A 16,894-nucleotide genomic window follows, 5' to 3' on the forward strand; every position below is an offset into this window, starting at 1 on the left:
GGTGGGGGTGGGATGAGGGGGGATCAAGGGTGGGGGACGCACTGGGGGTGGGGGATGATGGGTGTGGTCTGTGTGGGCGTGGTCTGTGTGGGCGTGGCTTGTTTTTTGTTTTTTTATTACCACTAATTAAATTAGCTAATCTGGGTGGGGTGAATAGAAATGTTGTTTAATGAATTATTAGCTTTGTTTTTTGTAATTTCTTGTGAATAAAATGCCCCTAATATTTCTTCCCCATTCATATCATATAATTTGTAAGTCCAAGGGACTGTATCCTTTACATTAACAATTTTAAATAATTCCCGAGTCCATTTCTTTGTATAACCTTTCTCAAAATGACTTTTCCATCTGTATATTCTTACAATATCACCAACTTTGAACTTAGCTTTTCTCAAATTAATCTCCTTTTCATATTCTAATTTTGTAAATGATTCTGACGGTTTTGATTTTGTTGATGAATGAACAGTATTATTGTAATTATCTACAATATCCTGAATTAAATACACCCACTGTTGAGAACTGAGTTGTGTGAATTTTTTATATAATTTCTCTTTCAAAGTACGATTAAAACGCTCAACAACAACTGCCTTTCCTTCATTAAAGGTGCTGTATAATTTAATACCCTCCCCCTTAAGAAATTTCATAAATATTTTGTGATAGAACTCTGTTCCCTCATCGGTCCACAGTTTCTTTGGTTTTCTTTTATCCCTATCAAATATTAGCTTAAATGCTAACATAAGAGTATTACCCCTTTTGTTTTTCAAAGGAACAACCCAGGCAAATCTACTCCTCAAATCAATAACGGTTAAAGCATACCTGTATCCCTTATCATTATTTAGTTCGATTAAATCAGCAGACCATATGTGGTCGGTGTATTTAGAATAAACTTTCCTTCTTTTAAACTTTGTTATTATAGGTTTATGTAATTCATTAGCCAAAAGCTCCTCAGTCTTGATGACATCATTAGAGCTTAATAGTTTTTTGAAGGTGAATAACCCAGACCAAGTTTCAATTTAGCACTTATCATTTTTTTCACAATAAACCTATCAACTTTCTCTCTCAACGTAGGATTTCATATCAAAGACAAATTATACAACATTTCTCTGTCTGCTTCATGTTTTTCATCCAATGTAGTGGTATTCCCATAAGCAATATCATGATTCATACACACTTCATACAACCCTATTTATAGGTTTCGACCAAGGTTTAGGATTGTCAGCCTCATCTAATCTTTTATCCAAGTTTGTTCCCGGACCACAGAAAGAATACCCTGGAAGGTGTAGTTCCCCAGGAATTCCAGTTGTTGTAAATTTACTTCCTGACAGAAACTTTTGTATGTCTCCTCCACTTTTAGGAGAGATGAATTGGCACTTTTTTGAGCCACACAATTGACATATTCCTTTTTGATAAACTCTATTATTTTTAGCTTTAACATAAGAGATATTTTTCGTATTAGTTTTCTTTTTACACTTGAGACAATAACTCATATTTATTTATGAGAAATATTAACAGACTTACATGAAGAAAATATTTCTTTTGATTTTTCTATTACTGTTTGTAATATAACCTTTAATATCATAAATACTTTAAGAATAGTGTTAAGATTTTCTTTCCCCATTTATTTAGGATTAAAATCAACAGTGAAATTTATATCTATATCTTTCCCTTTCCTTATAGCTACTACCTTTTCAAAATACTCCTTACCCAACTTGTCTAATTTTAAAGTTTTTTTCTTCTTCACTCAAAACACTCATCTTAATCTTAATATCTAACCTTGAAAATTCTTCATCTAATTTTCTCAATTTTTCTTTTACTTCCATTTCATTTAACACCTTATCAACCATAAGAGTTATATCTACATCTATTCCTTTCCTTATAGCTACTACCTTTTCAAAATATTCTTCACCCAGCTTGTTTAATTTTAAAGTTTTCTCTTCTTCACTCAAAACACTCGTCTTAATCATTAAATCTACCCTTGAAAACTCTTCATTTAATTTCTCTAACCCTTCATTAATTTCTTCTTCATTTAATATTTTAACGTGTTCTTTTTCATTAACATCCCTTTTCTCTCTTTCCTCCTCCTCTTCTTCAACTCCTTCCTCATCCCTTGCTACCCTTGAGTTTGAGCCCCAAAGAATATTATACATATACTCATCTGGATTTTGAGATATTCTTGAATCTATAATTATTTTTCTCATAATAGGATACCAATAAGATTTGTTGATGATTTCTAAAAGAGTTTTATATTTCATAACTTTGAGAAGTTCATTTTTATTTAATATTTTAAACAAGTCTCTATTTGTGGGTTTAACAATATCAGTATAAGGCCAGTTTTTAATGACAAAATTTCCATGTATATGCTCCAAATCATAAGGTATGTAATACCGAGCACCCTTTTCTTGTAGGTATCCCTGAATACAAAAATTATAATTCTCTTGTCGTCTTTTTCCTGCCATTTATGTATCAGAAATATATGTGAGATTAATATTATGACAGGTAATACCACCCCATCTTCCCACTACCAAATCGGTTTGTATTCCTCGGCTTTCTATCCTTATCTCATTACCTTCCTTCTTTGTCATGCTAACCATCACTATACTATCATATATTTTTCTTTTCTTAAAATCATGTATTTGTTGTTTACTAATTGTACTTCCACATAAATCCTTATCCTCGCCAAGCGGATAATATTCTTCTTTACGAGACTGATTCAAATCATGTAGGTCTTCTAAGTTTATTGAAAAATACCAATTATACCCTAAATCAGGCATATCATACCCCCATTTATTAATTCGCATATTAACTACATGTCCTTCTTTATAAAATTCAATTGTAAGCAGGTAGTTAAATTCAATGAGGAAAGGTGTATGGTCAGTATAACCAGGTGTTGTGGTTGTAAATTTTACTTGTTTAACAAAACGTGCTGCTTTATTTAAAGATATATATTGTGATAAATCACTAAATCTAATCAAGTCATTTGTATCTGTAGGGTTTGGATAATTGATTAATTTATAAGTATTTTTCGTATTAATATTTTTTGTTATATTATATTTTTGTCGTTCAGCCTGTGCCTTTGTATAATAATTTGATAAATCAATATCCTGAGAGGATTCTCCAAAGATAGAACCATCTTTTCCAACATAAGTCATTTATATTAGGTTAAAAATGACATCATAAAAATTTTCATTATTGTTGAGTTGAAATAATACATATAAACATAATTGACCACAACATTTAGAATTAATTTCTTGAACTTGAAATGTTTGATAAACACCATTCTGTAAGAATTGTATTACTTCAACAGGCGGTGGCATACCATAACTATCAAAATAATATTTATCCTGACTATTATGAATACAAACCCAATGAGAACCATTCTGTGTCTAAATTCATAATAATATTCTTTGTATTCTTGGACAACTTTGTTAATTCATCTCTCATACAGATTACCACGTTATCCATTTTAAGTTTTTTACAATACTTAGTTAGTTCTATATTTGACGTTGTATTCTTTCCAAATTGTTTAAACCATTTATCCATTTATTTATGAGAAAGATACAATCCATTACCCCGTTTAGTTAGTTTAACACCCGCTTGAGCGATAGAGGCAAGCATATCTCCAACCAACAATCTCGCTTTATCAGGTAAACTTTCAAGTTTTTGAGCAAAATCCACAATTACACCACTTCCACTAATTTGTTTCTCCAACTCCTTGTTATGTCTTTCCAATTCTTTTTGAGCTTTTAGTTGTGCCTTCCTTTCATTAGCAGTTTTTACCGCTGCTGAAATACCACCAGTCAATGCTCCCGCCGCACTTAAACCAGCAAATAAAGGAATTAGAAACGGGAGAAATCCTCCTCTTGACTCGTCTATTGAATATTTCTTTAACATAGGTTTTGTCATTTTAATTTTAAGTGAACCAGTATCATTTAGTGTTTTTACTTGTGTGTGTGTGAGTAAAACTTCAATTCTTACAGCTCCTTTTCTTTGAATTGTATTAACATTAATAATACAAGGCTTTTGATTTTGAATACAAGATGTTAATTTATTAAGATTGATTTGATTAACATATACCCCTACCATTTATTGATGAGAAAAAACCTATGTGATATTAATCATAACACCATTATCTGTATTAATCTGTAATTCTGTTTCCTCCAAAAGCAACCAATAAGCATTAACTTCTTCATTCTCTCCTCTTTCAATGTATAGAGAAGTATCCACTCTATTAGACTTTATAGTTTCCTTTTGAGAACTCAGGTCAATTGCGTAGATTGTATAAAGTTTTTGAAACGCAAGCATATCCAAAATTGGATTATTATTACCGTTGCTTTCACACACCTTTTGGTAAGACTTGTAGGTGTCAGGGAATAAATATTCTTATTGACAATATTGCTAGAATATATCTCAATGTGATCTTGTGTAAAGTGGAATATGTTTTACTTTACAAATGAGCCAAGAGCATAGGACTAGAGCAATATAATTCAAGACAGAATGTGTAATGCTCTTGGACTGCCATCTGTGTCTATCAATATTTAGCCTGTGTTCCATAGATGGAACACAGGCTGCAAATTCCCCCTCAGCAGGTCAGAGCATTTGACCTCTTGAACAGAAATAATGTAGTGCTCTCAGTCTCCCAACATAGAAAGCTGGCCAAATGAGCCAAATAAGGCTTTTGGATGAAGGAGTCTGGGCCTTTATAAGAAAGAGAAAGTTGCGATTGGGAAGAGAGAACTGGGAGAGTGACGGAGAAGCAGTGGACTGGGAGAGTGACTGAAGAGGAGTGAACAACTGAAGACCAGTTGACCTGATCAACCAACTGGAAACTGGTCAACAACTGAACGAGGTTCAACAAAGACCTACAGAAGGAGCTACAGCCACGACCGGCAGAACAACGTCATTAATATCTAATTAGTACATTTAGTAGAATACAGCAAAACTCTCAAAAGTGAATAAAACATTGATTTTGCTAAAACGAGTTTCTTGAAGTTTTAATAGTGAATACAGTAGAAATTATTCTTCCACAGAATTGGTGGTCCGTAAGGGAGTCAACTCCACAGAACAAGGTAAGCTTTTGTTTGTTATCTGTGTAGTCTGATGTTAATCTGCGATAATTGTCCAGTGTTTGAGTTGTGTATTTTTGTTGAGATATGGAGGCATACCTCCTCGAGGGAGGACCGCTGGGTCCCCTCAGGGTCTAAAAGGTGTGAAAAGATTTCAGAAGTCATGACGATTCAAATTTTTTTTCTTTCAAAAAATTGTTTTTTTGTTGTTTTTTTTCCTCTAATTTGAATTTTTTTTCGCTACATTCTACGAGTTCAAAGAGCCACTAACGACCCCGGGGCGTTAGCGAAAAGGGTGCTGCATTCGTCCAGTCATGAAAATAAACTGAAAATGGATTTTGTGTATTTCGTAAACTGAAAATGAATTTTGTGTATTTCGTATGCTTTTTGTGTATTCATGTGATTTCATACGTCGATTCCAGTTCAATGGTCTACGTCACATATCTGCCCGTTCCTTTTGTATGATGATTCAAATATTGCTGGGTTCCTATGGTTGAGACTTCTATAGTATTTCTCCTGTGGTGAGCCTCTTTTTTGATGTGGTCACGAGGGACGAGTAAATATGCTGTCGCAGAAGTCGAACAGCGATTTTTAAAAACGATTATCTGCGGATTTTTCAATAACTAGCGATTTTTGTACAAAAAGTGAATTTTATACAGCGTACTGTTTTATACAGTGCTAAGGGAAAATCGGCTGGATTCGATTTTCAAACATGAATTCCCAGTGTGGTACAACAGTGGGTTTAGCACTTTCATAAAAATTCATCCCACACGTGTTAGCGCGCGCGCCAGGCAAATCTGTCTGCACAAGTCGACAGACGGTCTAAAAATAGGCATTTTTCTTTTGCACTTCCAGCCGTGGACGTTGGAATGCGTGCAGGCAGGTTGCCCATAGTAACTATGTGGTGACTGCTTTGTAAATGTCTCCTGGTCCCTTGTCCACTTATTACATATGGGATCAGAAACGATTTTTTCTTTTAAATGAAACCTCTTTCAACTTCTCCTGCCCCACACCCCCCCAACCTTCCCCCGCCATCCTTCCATTTCCTGCCCCCCTCCATCCTAACTCCTCACCCTTACCCCATCCAACCATTATCCTACCCCCTCCCTGCCCCCCCCATTTTTTCTTCCCTTCTGCAGCCCCCCCCCCCCCCTTTCTTTTTCTCTCCAAACTTACCTTTTACCTGTATATTTCCATCCTGATTAGGGAATCTTTGGGATTTTTGGGATTTTTTGGGGGGGATCTTGGATCACAGCTAAAAATCATTCAATCAAGATACAAATTAATGTTAGACAATCCCATGTCACTCGGATACGGAATCTCTAAAAATTAGAATCCTGGGATGTACATTTGAAATTTCATATTTTCACTTGTCTTTTTCAAAAAAAAAAAAATATATATATATATATTTCAGTAAATTTTTTTTGGTAGAGATCTTATGTGAAGGAATACTTGCTTGGTAGATAACTGCTATTTAGGCCAAACACATTTGGGAGACAATTGTAATTACATATATAAGTTACAGATGAGTATTGGGGAGGTCATAAAGGAATTTATTGAAATAAGATACTATGCCATGTGGCAAGGCAATTAACTGGAGGGTAAAGTAACATCACGTCCTCTCCCCCCCCCCCCCTCCCCCCTTTCCATTTCCTGTCCCCTCCACCCCAATCCTAACCCTAACCCCATCCTGCCATCATCCTCCCAACCAAGTCATGTTATATTACAACTTGTATGAGGCATGTATAGGAGTGTGTTGTATAGGATCGTTGATTGGATGGGATTGGATGGGATTGCTGATCCCATATTGATTTAGCATATCACCTCATTATGTGGTCTTGCTGTGTTTTTTGTGTGTGTGGGTATGTGTTTTTTGCACCCCTCCCCTTACACCATGGCCCCATACTGCTAAAATAATTTGTGAAATAGTACGACACAGTTCGAATGGTTAAATAATACACAGATGAGTGTATGGCTTGCACAGAAGTTCGAGAGGGAGACAGTATTTACCATATTATCTCTCACAGCCTTGTAAGGGACTCATAAGTGCAGCCAATAATACACAGTTATCTTTAGAATAATACAATGAGTGTCATATTTCGCATAGTATTAATACCCCTAAGGGAGCCCCGCCCCCCCCCCCCCCCAGCCTCATTCCTCTCTTGGCATCCTGCCACTTCTCCTACTCCTTTCCCCACCCTTTTTCCTCCCCTCTTTCCTCCTTTTTTAACTCCTCTTTTATCTCACTTTTACCTGTTTCCCTTTTCATAGTTCTCATTGTTTTCTCTCATTGTTGATGAGATTCATCATTGTCATCATGATTGTCATATTGTTGATTATTATTGATGTTCATTCTCAAATTTTGTTAATGATAAACTGTTTCATTGCTGATTATACCACGTGGATGTAATGATACAGTAAATGTTTGTCTTCTGCAATGGATGATTATGGTATGACTGATTACGGTAACAATTTACAATTTTTTTACAATTACAATTTACAATTGCCAATTTACAATTATGGTAAATTTACAATTTACATTTACAATTTATAATTACAATGATTTACAATGAAAATGGTTTTACAATCATGAAAATTGCTATGATTGTCAGGCATGTCATCATTGGGTTTTGATGTAAATCGATTGCATGGACTTTAAGGATAGCTTTATAGCCCTGCAGGATTAATGATGTATTACAAGTTACAAAGTTTGTTGGAGTGTTTAAATTTCAGTGGGATTGGATTGCATTGGTCAATATTATGGATTAATTGCCATTCATTGGTACGGCATTTCAGGACTCTTACAACATTTTAATTGTCAAGAACTTTGAGTGTCATTCAAAGTGAGACATGTTGTTTTTTGTGCTCTTAAGCATGCTCTTAAGAACACAAAAAATTGTAACCTTATGATGTTCTGACGGGGAATGATTTGATGAAGTGCACCATCAATTCATTTTTCCCATGTAAGACAGTAATGTATTTGAATTTGTGATATAATGACCAGACAAGATGGAAAAAAATATGTCAGATATGATCAAGGGGCAGAACGGTGATTTGTCAACTGACGGCAGATATGGGTCAAAAGGTGACGACCGATGATCATATTTCCCCGTCAGTAGATGGAACTGTTTTGGCAACATTGGGAAAAGGTTTAGGTATAGAGTAATGTTGATCCCATATCATAGTTCAGTATCAGACATTGGTTTCAATTCAGTATCAGACTGATAAATGTGAATTTTGATATTATCATTTATGATATTTTATTATATATTAATTATTATTAGAATTTTATTGATGAATATTGAAAAATTGATTGAAATTGCATAATTGAATTGATTCTGATTCTGATCCGATTGATCTGATTGATTCTGATCTGATTGATTTCATCTGATCCGATTTAATTTAAATTTAATTTAATCAAGTCAATTGATGGATGAATAAAAAGTGCGGTCTCAAGAAAGAAGCTTTGAGATATTTGTGAAACATCAATGTGGAGACAACCTTGGAAATTGAGCAAGGTGGTGAGTCTAGTAGTTATTTGTTATATTATATGTGGTTATTTTGTTTGAACCCCCCTCAACAGGACTTACTGATCCACACTCATCTGCAACACCGATCAGTGAGATTGGGGTGTGGGAAAAGCCACAGGACAGGGAGACTCTCTGGAAATCACCTGAAGTCATCGATTGAAAAGGTGGAGAGATACTTCGATCCGGTGGAGATCCTGGGAGACCACAGAGTGGAGCTTATAGGGATAAGCTAGAAAACAACGTATTCAACGCTACTCTGAATAAGGTGGAACAAACTTCAGAGATTTTTGCAGTACACACAGTTGATAGTGGGTATAGGTGTAGTCCGTTGTGTAATCCTAGTAGTTATTTGGTACATTGAGTGAGTATAGAGTGTTACTCACACACAGAAAAGATGGGAAGTGGACTCTGCAAGGATAAACAAAGTCAATTAGACTTGAGTCAAAGAGGTACTTGTATCAACTCCATGTATCAGAAATATGGTGCAGAATCACTTACAGATGTGGAATCCTGGCATGAATGGACTAAAGGACGAAAAAGGGAATTCCCACGGGATGGTACTTTTGACAGGAACATATTGGAAACACTCGGTGAAGAATTGAAAGCCAGGAGGAGACAGAAGTTCAAAGTAGACTGGCTGGCCTTCCATTATTGGGATGTTGAATCCAGGAAAAGGGCACAGCACGGACGTATATTGGACCTCAAACTTAAAATAAAAACGATGCAGGATACATTGGAGGAGATAAATGCACAACTGCCCTCCGAAATAGGCATAAAAGTGACAGTTGTCCCATCTGATTCCCATTTGTCTCTCCAAAAAGGACGGTACAGAGAATTTTTTCATGTTTCAGGAGAGAACCAGAGATTGCGGTGGCAACTCAGGGATCTGGAGATGCAGCCCAGCGATACAAGTGAACAGGTGGACAGACCAGCCAATGACAGAAATCGATGTTTTAATTGTGGAAATATTGGACACTGGAAACGATGTTGTCCATATTCAAATAGGAAGACTAGTTCATAGGACGAACCAAGATCAAGGGTACCAGTGCTTACCGGTACCTCAGATAACGATTAGGCCTTCATTGCTGCAGATCTCAAATGATGACAGGCCTCAACAGATTAAATCATCAGACCAACATGAATAATTGTTCATGCTTCTTGTCTCAAAAATTGTCTCAGACCAGACATTCAGACCAGACCAGACATCTCAGACCAGAAAATTGTCTCAGACAAAAGAGTCTCAGACTTCTTGTCTCAGACCAACATTCTTGTCTCAAAAAAAATTTTTTCAGAGCAAGAATGAATTTTACTTTTGCTTATTAGCGAATTAATAATTAATTGATTAAATGCCAAAATTGGCTTTTTTTTGGAACATGAATTAAAAGATCCAGAATTAGAGTTCATTCTGGAAGGCTCATATTTGCCAATTATATATGTCGTTTTAGGGAGTATTTTGGGCAAAACAATTTTTTTACAACAAAACAATTACCAAAGTGTGGAACATTGCTTTGCAAAAAATTTTGGAAACCAAGTGACAAGCGTCACATGATCATCAGGTGGGCATTTTGGACTATTCTTTTGCATGCTGATAGGTCAGTGGTCGACTGACATGTAAATAGATGTGTTGTCAAATTTGGATAAATTATTGTGGGACCAAAAAGGGTAATTTCAATGTGACATTATAGGGGTTTTCTAAAAATAAACTTTTTGTCTATTTGTGTATTAGCGTTTCTAACATTAAAGGATACATTTTACGAAATTGAAATGAAATTGACACCCATCTTGATCTGTTAATGATGGTTCCAATGCAAACAAATATACATAATGCTTGGGTTTGTGTATGTTTGTGTCAATGTTTTTTTTTTGTTTTGTGTGTCAATCTTACAAGAATATCCAGAGAATTCGTAAAATAAAATAGGAATATAATTTGATTATGAACATTATCTCTTTTGTCAAGGGCGATGGAATATACAGATTTGATGTGCTAGGTTATGAGCAGCCATTAATTAATAGTAAAATTGTGAGTAATTTTGGGATTCTATTTTTGATAGAATTTATATGAGAATAACAGCTATTTATGGATAGGAGCTTCACAAAAAAAAAAATGAGTGGGTGCAAAATTAGCCAAATTTGGAAGAGGTCTTACACTGACTTTCCAGAGTACTCTGCTCATGGATTTTTACATATATAAACTTGACCTTTATCAGCATATAAATTGTGCTGTATGTATGGATGTGTCTTAGGCATAGATGATATAGAACATAGTACAAACAATCTTGCTGAATTGAACTATTGTGAGTTTTAAAATGGAATGCATTGTGAATCTTAAAACCGAGGGGCAGACGTGAACGCGCTGTTATGTTTTTTTACACTCGGAACACGATGTTACGTGTACCTGCAACATATTTTGTTAATCTGCCACACCTATATTGGCATACTGGTGTCAGTAGTATTCACTAAGTTGCATAGAAATGGAGGAGCAACTTTTAAGGGAGCATACAACCACTTATTTGGATATTTTCTACAAAAGTAGGGGTTTCAATAAGTGGTAGCTGTACACATGGGATTTATCAAATTAAGTTATGGAGTTTAAACAAAGTTACTGGTAAACAGAAGGGAAATGGATAGTAAATAAATTCTTCAATGCTGGGTAAATTAAGTGAGATATTACAAAGACTTACAAGAGCTATTGTTCTTCCTTATAGCAGTGGGAAAAGAGAGAATTAGATCCAACATAATGAATCTATAAATGAATGTGATAAGGATAATATCCTCAATTTGTGTTAATTATTTGATTGTGGGTAAAGGAATTATTTTATCGTAATGGATTGTTAACAGCAGCCTGCAATGTCCTGAGAGTGTGCATCCATGTAATTAGAAATCCCAGATTTGTTTTTACAAACAACATTTTGGTAGAGGTCTTATGTGGACGAGCACTTACTTGGTAGAAAAAAGGTACTGCATGTTGGCAGCCACTTTTGCGGCCATTTAGGCCAAATAAATTGAGAGGAAATTGTAGTTAAATACGTAATTTACACATGGCTATTTGTAAAAGGGAAGTTATTGCGATGGGAAACATTTCTGAAGGTTTATTAAAGTGTTATAATATGACATGTGTCAAGGCAAACTATTGGATGGGAAAATTAGATCTGGTTATAGAATGAATTTGCTGACCCTTTGAAGTTAATTCTTTGAATTGATTGTTTTACTAGTATTTTGAGTTCAACTTGGGAATAGTTTGGTAGAGCTTTGTTAAAACCTATGGTTGTGGTATTTTGGAATGAATTCACAGATCATAGGAAGTTGATAAGAATAGAAACAAATATGGACCCCGGGAGATAGGGGCATCAGGATAAGGCAAATAATCAGATTTATGTTACATATTAAGGGATTTTTCTTTAGTCACATTTTAAGAAGTTTGTTAGTTTGGTATATAATGTTGAATGTCATTGACATATAATTATGTTATAGGTATGGACATATACAAGGGGTAGCTCACATGTTTTACAATGGCAACATGAATACTAAGATTCAAAGATTGAATCAAGTGATGTTGCAAATGAATACAGTAGATTTCTCTAATTTGTTAAAGTAAGGGCATAACAAAATGTTGTGAATTGTGTCCGTTTTACAAGATCGATGAACTCATATCACCACAAGTTACACTGTTAAAAGAAAAACAAAAAGTGAGGAGGACTATGCTAATAATACATTATGCATAGTTTGCTTGTTTGCAAGATTTGTTGGGAATTAGATATTCCTGTTTGTGATTTCAATCATATATACTCATTATTAATGCATTTATTTTCTTTGAAGTTGTGTTACAATACCTGCATGAGTTTAATTTTTGAATTATATGAACCCGAAAGCAATTGTGGATGCTATTCTTAGTTTAATAGTGAAAAACACATGTCTGATTTGAATATTATTCGTGTGAAGTTGTTATAAAATATAGTGATTTCATGTTACAATGTACCCCATCTGATTCAATCTGTGTGGAGAGCAGATATAAATGTGGCTAAGTAAAGGAAAGACAAGACCACATCCCAAATGGAGTGATAACGACATCTGGGAAGAAGTTTGAGAAAGGACAATTTGTGAAAAATGAAGTTAAGCCTGGCATACACCCTCTTTCTCAAAGAATGATGAAGAAATACTCCTTTGTATGATGGATGTTTACCTTCACCAAGGGAAAATTATGTGACCATTTGTCTGGGTCACACTGCAACATATGGAAAAGGGCGATCACTTACTTTTGTTCGAATACCTCGAACATTCATCACATCAGCAATTGCAGGACGACGACATTTTACCTGCAACGTCTACGGGATACGGTGACGTGTGTCATTACTTCACCAACTTCCGGGGAGCCAGCATGGAGCTGCAAGCGAACGGCTGCGCCTTTTCCTTCACAACAGCTGTGCACGATTCTGCTGTGTGCTCCTGGTATGGACCATGGACAACTGAGTACCATGGTCCCAACATCATCATTGCGGACACATCCGGCATCCCTGCTCCACATCTTGTTGACAAATCAACATCACATCAACACTTGCTCCATGCTCACGATGTGTGAGGAGGCAAGTCGACTACAACTGAATGGAGGCCTTGTTCAAATCTACTATGGCTCACAGCAAGAGTGGCAAGGATGCTGCATGGAGAGCAGGGTCAGTCTATGACTCTGCCCAGCTATCACAACAGCAGAAAATCCTACGCAAATAGTGTAGGTGTTATGAAGACATCTGAAGAAAAATGTTTCATGCTGGAATTTCAAACACAAGTGATCCGCCCCTTTTTTTCAAACAAAGAAAGTCAATATTTGATTAAAGGCAAACATTTTGCCAAATGTTGCAGATGCTTTATTATTTTAATGATGAATTGAAATTATTGCATTTTGGTGAAGGTGAAATGTTTTGTGATCTTTATGCAAATGAGTTGAATTGAATTATCAACATAGAAAGAGTCAATGAACAAGGAAATGTATTGTGATCAAAATTCTTCCAGAATGACGGTGTATGCCTTAGGAAATTGAATTACCAGATTAGTGGTTTGAATATTTAATGTGGTAATGTTTAGATTAATGGTTAATATAAACATAAAAGAGAAAAACCGGGGACTGTCAGGGAATAAATATTCTTATTGACAATATTGCTAGAATATATCTCAATGTGATCTTGTGTAAAGTGGAATATGTTTTACTTTACAAATGAGCCAAGAGCATAGGACTAGAGCAATATAATTCAAGACAGAATGTGTAACGCTCTTGGACTGCCATCTGTGTCTATCAATATTTAGCCTGTGTTCCATAGATGGAACACAGGCTGCAAATTCCCCCTCAGCAGGTCAGAGCATTTGACCTCTTGAACAGAAATAATGTAGTGCTCTCAGTCTCCCAACATAGAAAGCTGGCCAAAGGAGCCAAATAAGGCTTTTGGATGAAGGAGTCTGGGCCTTTATAAGAAAGAGAAAGTTGCGATTGGGAAGAGAGAACTGGGAGAGTGACGGAGAAGCAGTGGACTGGGAGAGTGACTGAAGAGGAGTGAACAACTGAAGACCAGTTGACCTGATCAACCAACTGGAGACTAGTCAACAACTGAACGAGGTTCAACAAAGACCTACAGAAGGAGCTACAGCCATGACCGGCAGAACAACGTCATTAATATCTAATTAGTACATTTAGTAGAATACAGCAAAACTCTCAAAAGTGAATAAAACATTGATTTTGCTAAAACGAGTTTCTTGAAGTTTTAATAGTGAATACAGTAGAAATTATTCTTCCACATAGGCTTCCGCATAATCATTTTTTTCCCAATCAATTTCCAATCTATCTCGCGGATAAAATGTACCATCAAGAGAAACCCGAAGTTGTTTCACCTTGGCATTATCACTCAGCGCATTATTCTTATCAGTACCCTCCTCTCCATCTGGTTTCTTAAAAATGAGCCATGGGTATCGTGGTTTTCCTTCCAGAACACCCAAATTCCAAGTGTAGGTAGTGTGTTCTTATTTAACATCTCTTCCGTTTTAAGATTAGGAGTATATTCACTGATATACCAACACAAATCATTAATAACATTTATTATTGTCGCCAAAAGCATTTTCAGCCCCAAAAAGCAACCTATTTACATTATCATTCCTTTGGAGTTGAAATCTAATTTTAAGCCCATACAAAACTTTATCATAATCACAAAATCCAATATACCTTTCAGAGGTACTGCTACGGTAAAACTATTCTCTGCTTTTGTATCATCATTATACATCGACTTCCTTTGACTATAACCAGGGTCTGCGTTTGTACCCGTTGACATATCAGGAATAAAACCTTCAACAGCTCCCTTACCCATTCTATCACTAAACGAATATAGTGTAAATTTCATCATTTCAGATGTAGCAGAAACATAATCAACCGCTTCAACCTCTTGTGTTCCAATATACAGGCGGACACTATCAAACATTTTCCAGAAGAAATCATTTATGAGTGTAGCATTAGTATTATTCGCAGCCTTAGTGAATTTAAATTTACACAGCAAGAAACTATCAGCTATATTCAAGTAAGTTTGTTGATTATTTATTTCAAAACTTTTTGTTCCGTTTGAATTCCAGTCTGTTCCTGTAATAGCATTTACCTTAAAATAGTCTTCCTTTTAAGTCGAGTTTGAAATGATAATCGTATCATCCAAATCATAGATACTATCAATCGCTTCCATACTTGTATTTATATAGTATTAAAATTGTTGAAACCCTGACCCAAGTATTTTAATGATTTTTTGTCGTTCTTGTGAAGATAGTTGAGTTTTACCTTTTTTTATTTCTTTGATTGCTTGTAATTTATGAGACTCCTTTTGAGCATCTTTTATACTCTTTATAGCACCTGCAACTGAGCCCACGGCAGAAGCAGTTGAACCAATTAGGTCTTTATGTTTAAGGATGGTTGAACCAATACCCATTAGAGTATCAATTATCCCATCTCCTTTATTTCTAAATTGATGTCCCACACCCCATTGTCTCTTTGGTTTATAATAACCTCTACCCATACCTTTATAGTATGGTGAAAGGAACATCCCATCCCCTGTAATTATTTTATATTTTCCCAACTCGTGTTTTCTCACAATAACCATTATTTATTTATTGAAAAACTTCACGTAGGTGAATTCTGATGGATATAATTTCATCATTAAAGGATATCATACGATTATCTTGGTTGGTTATCCTAAAATTTACTCTGTATATGGTTTTTCCTGACACAGGTAAATAAACAAGATTTTTTGGTTCCATATTAAATTTATAACCAATGGGGGTTGAGTATGCACTGAATGAAAATATTGTATTTGTTCTTATTCCATCGTTATAAGCACCATCAATCAAATCACAATGAATTAATACCGAATTTATACCGGAGGATATTTGAATGACATTATCACTGTAAACCGTCCCGTTAGTTTCAATCTTTTTTAAAGAGAAACCCAATAGCTCTCTGAACGAATTTTCAATCGTGAAATCAACTTTATAATTATTTTTAAGTTTAATAGTTGATTTTGAAGTGTGTTTTTGAATATCTATTACAATATTTTTTGGTTCATCACCTTTTTCTTTCATAAGGCGAGAGACTTCTGAAGATATTTGAGAAATCTCGTAAGCTCCGGGTGAAACGGTTATAGTTTTATATCCACATTTCCTGGATTATAACTAAACTTGTTGTTTTTCTCTGTGATATTAAACAAGGTATTTTAAGTTTCCATCGACAATAAAGATGCCTCAAATTCTTTTGTGGGGTCAAGTTGTAGTGGGTAGGGGAATGAAGCTGTGTAATCACTTGTCGTGAAATTAAAACTAAGAATTGTGCTTCTCATCTTATTTAATATCTACTAAAATATCTTTGTATTGACATTTATTAATTATTTTCATATTCATCAACTGATCTAAAATGGCTGAGGTTTCATTCAAACAATTTATGTTTCCAGCCTTCTTACTACCTAACAGCAATAATAGCCTATTAACTAATTGTGATGGGTCATTTGGAAGAAAACTAACCTGAACCAAGCTTACTTAAAGCATCAATAATATGTTTCTCCTTCTCATTCTTCTTCCTTTTACCAGCAACAGAAACTCCATAATCAAGTGAGTTTAGTAAATCAATATATACCCTATCTTCCTCTCTTTCCATATCAAGTGGTTCATCAAAATATTTTGAACCGCTGAATCCGGAGTTTGTTAGAAGAAACATTAATCTTGGAGTTAATTCAACATTTGGTTGGGCAGAACTTAAGAACTCTAATTTATCATTAAATATCAAAAACTTTTCTT

General features: G+C 35.1%; 1 long non-coding RNA gene across 1 annotated transcript; it reads left to right on the forward strand.

Moving 5' to 3' along the window:
* The first annotated feature begins 8,701 nt into the window (after positions 1 to 8,701).
* Positions 8,702 to 14,325, forward strand: LOC137423984 (uncharacterized). The gene is made up of 2 exons (XR_010983856.2): positions 8,702 to 8,855; positions 12,597 to 14,325. It is a non-coding gene; the product is annotated as an uncharacterized LOC137423984 (long non-coding RNA).
* Positions 14,326 to 16,894: the final 2,569 nt, after the last annotated feature.

The sequence above is a fragment of the Myxine glutinosa genome, chromosome 3, assembly GCF_964187855.1.
Source record: "Myxine glutinosa chromosome 3, kmMyxGlut1.1, whole genome shotgun sequence".
Taxonomy (NCBI): domain Eukaryota; kingdom Metazoa; phylum Chordata; class Myxini; order Myxiniformes; family Myxinidae; genus Myxine; species Myxine glutinosa.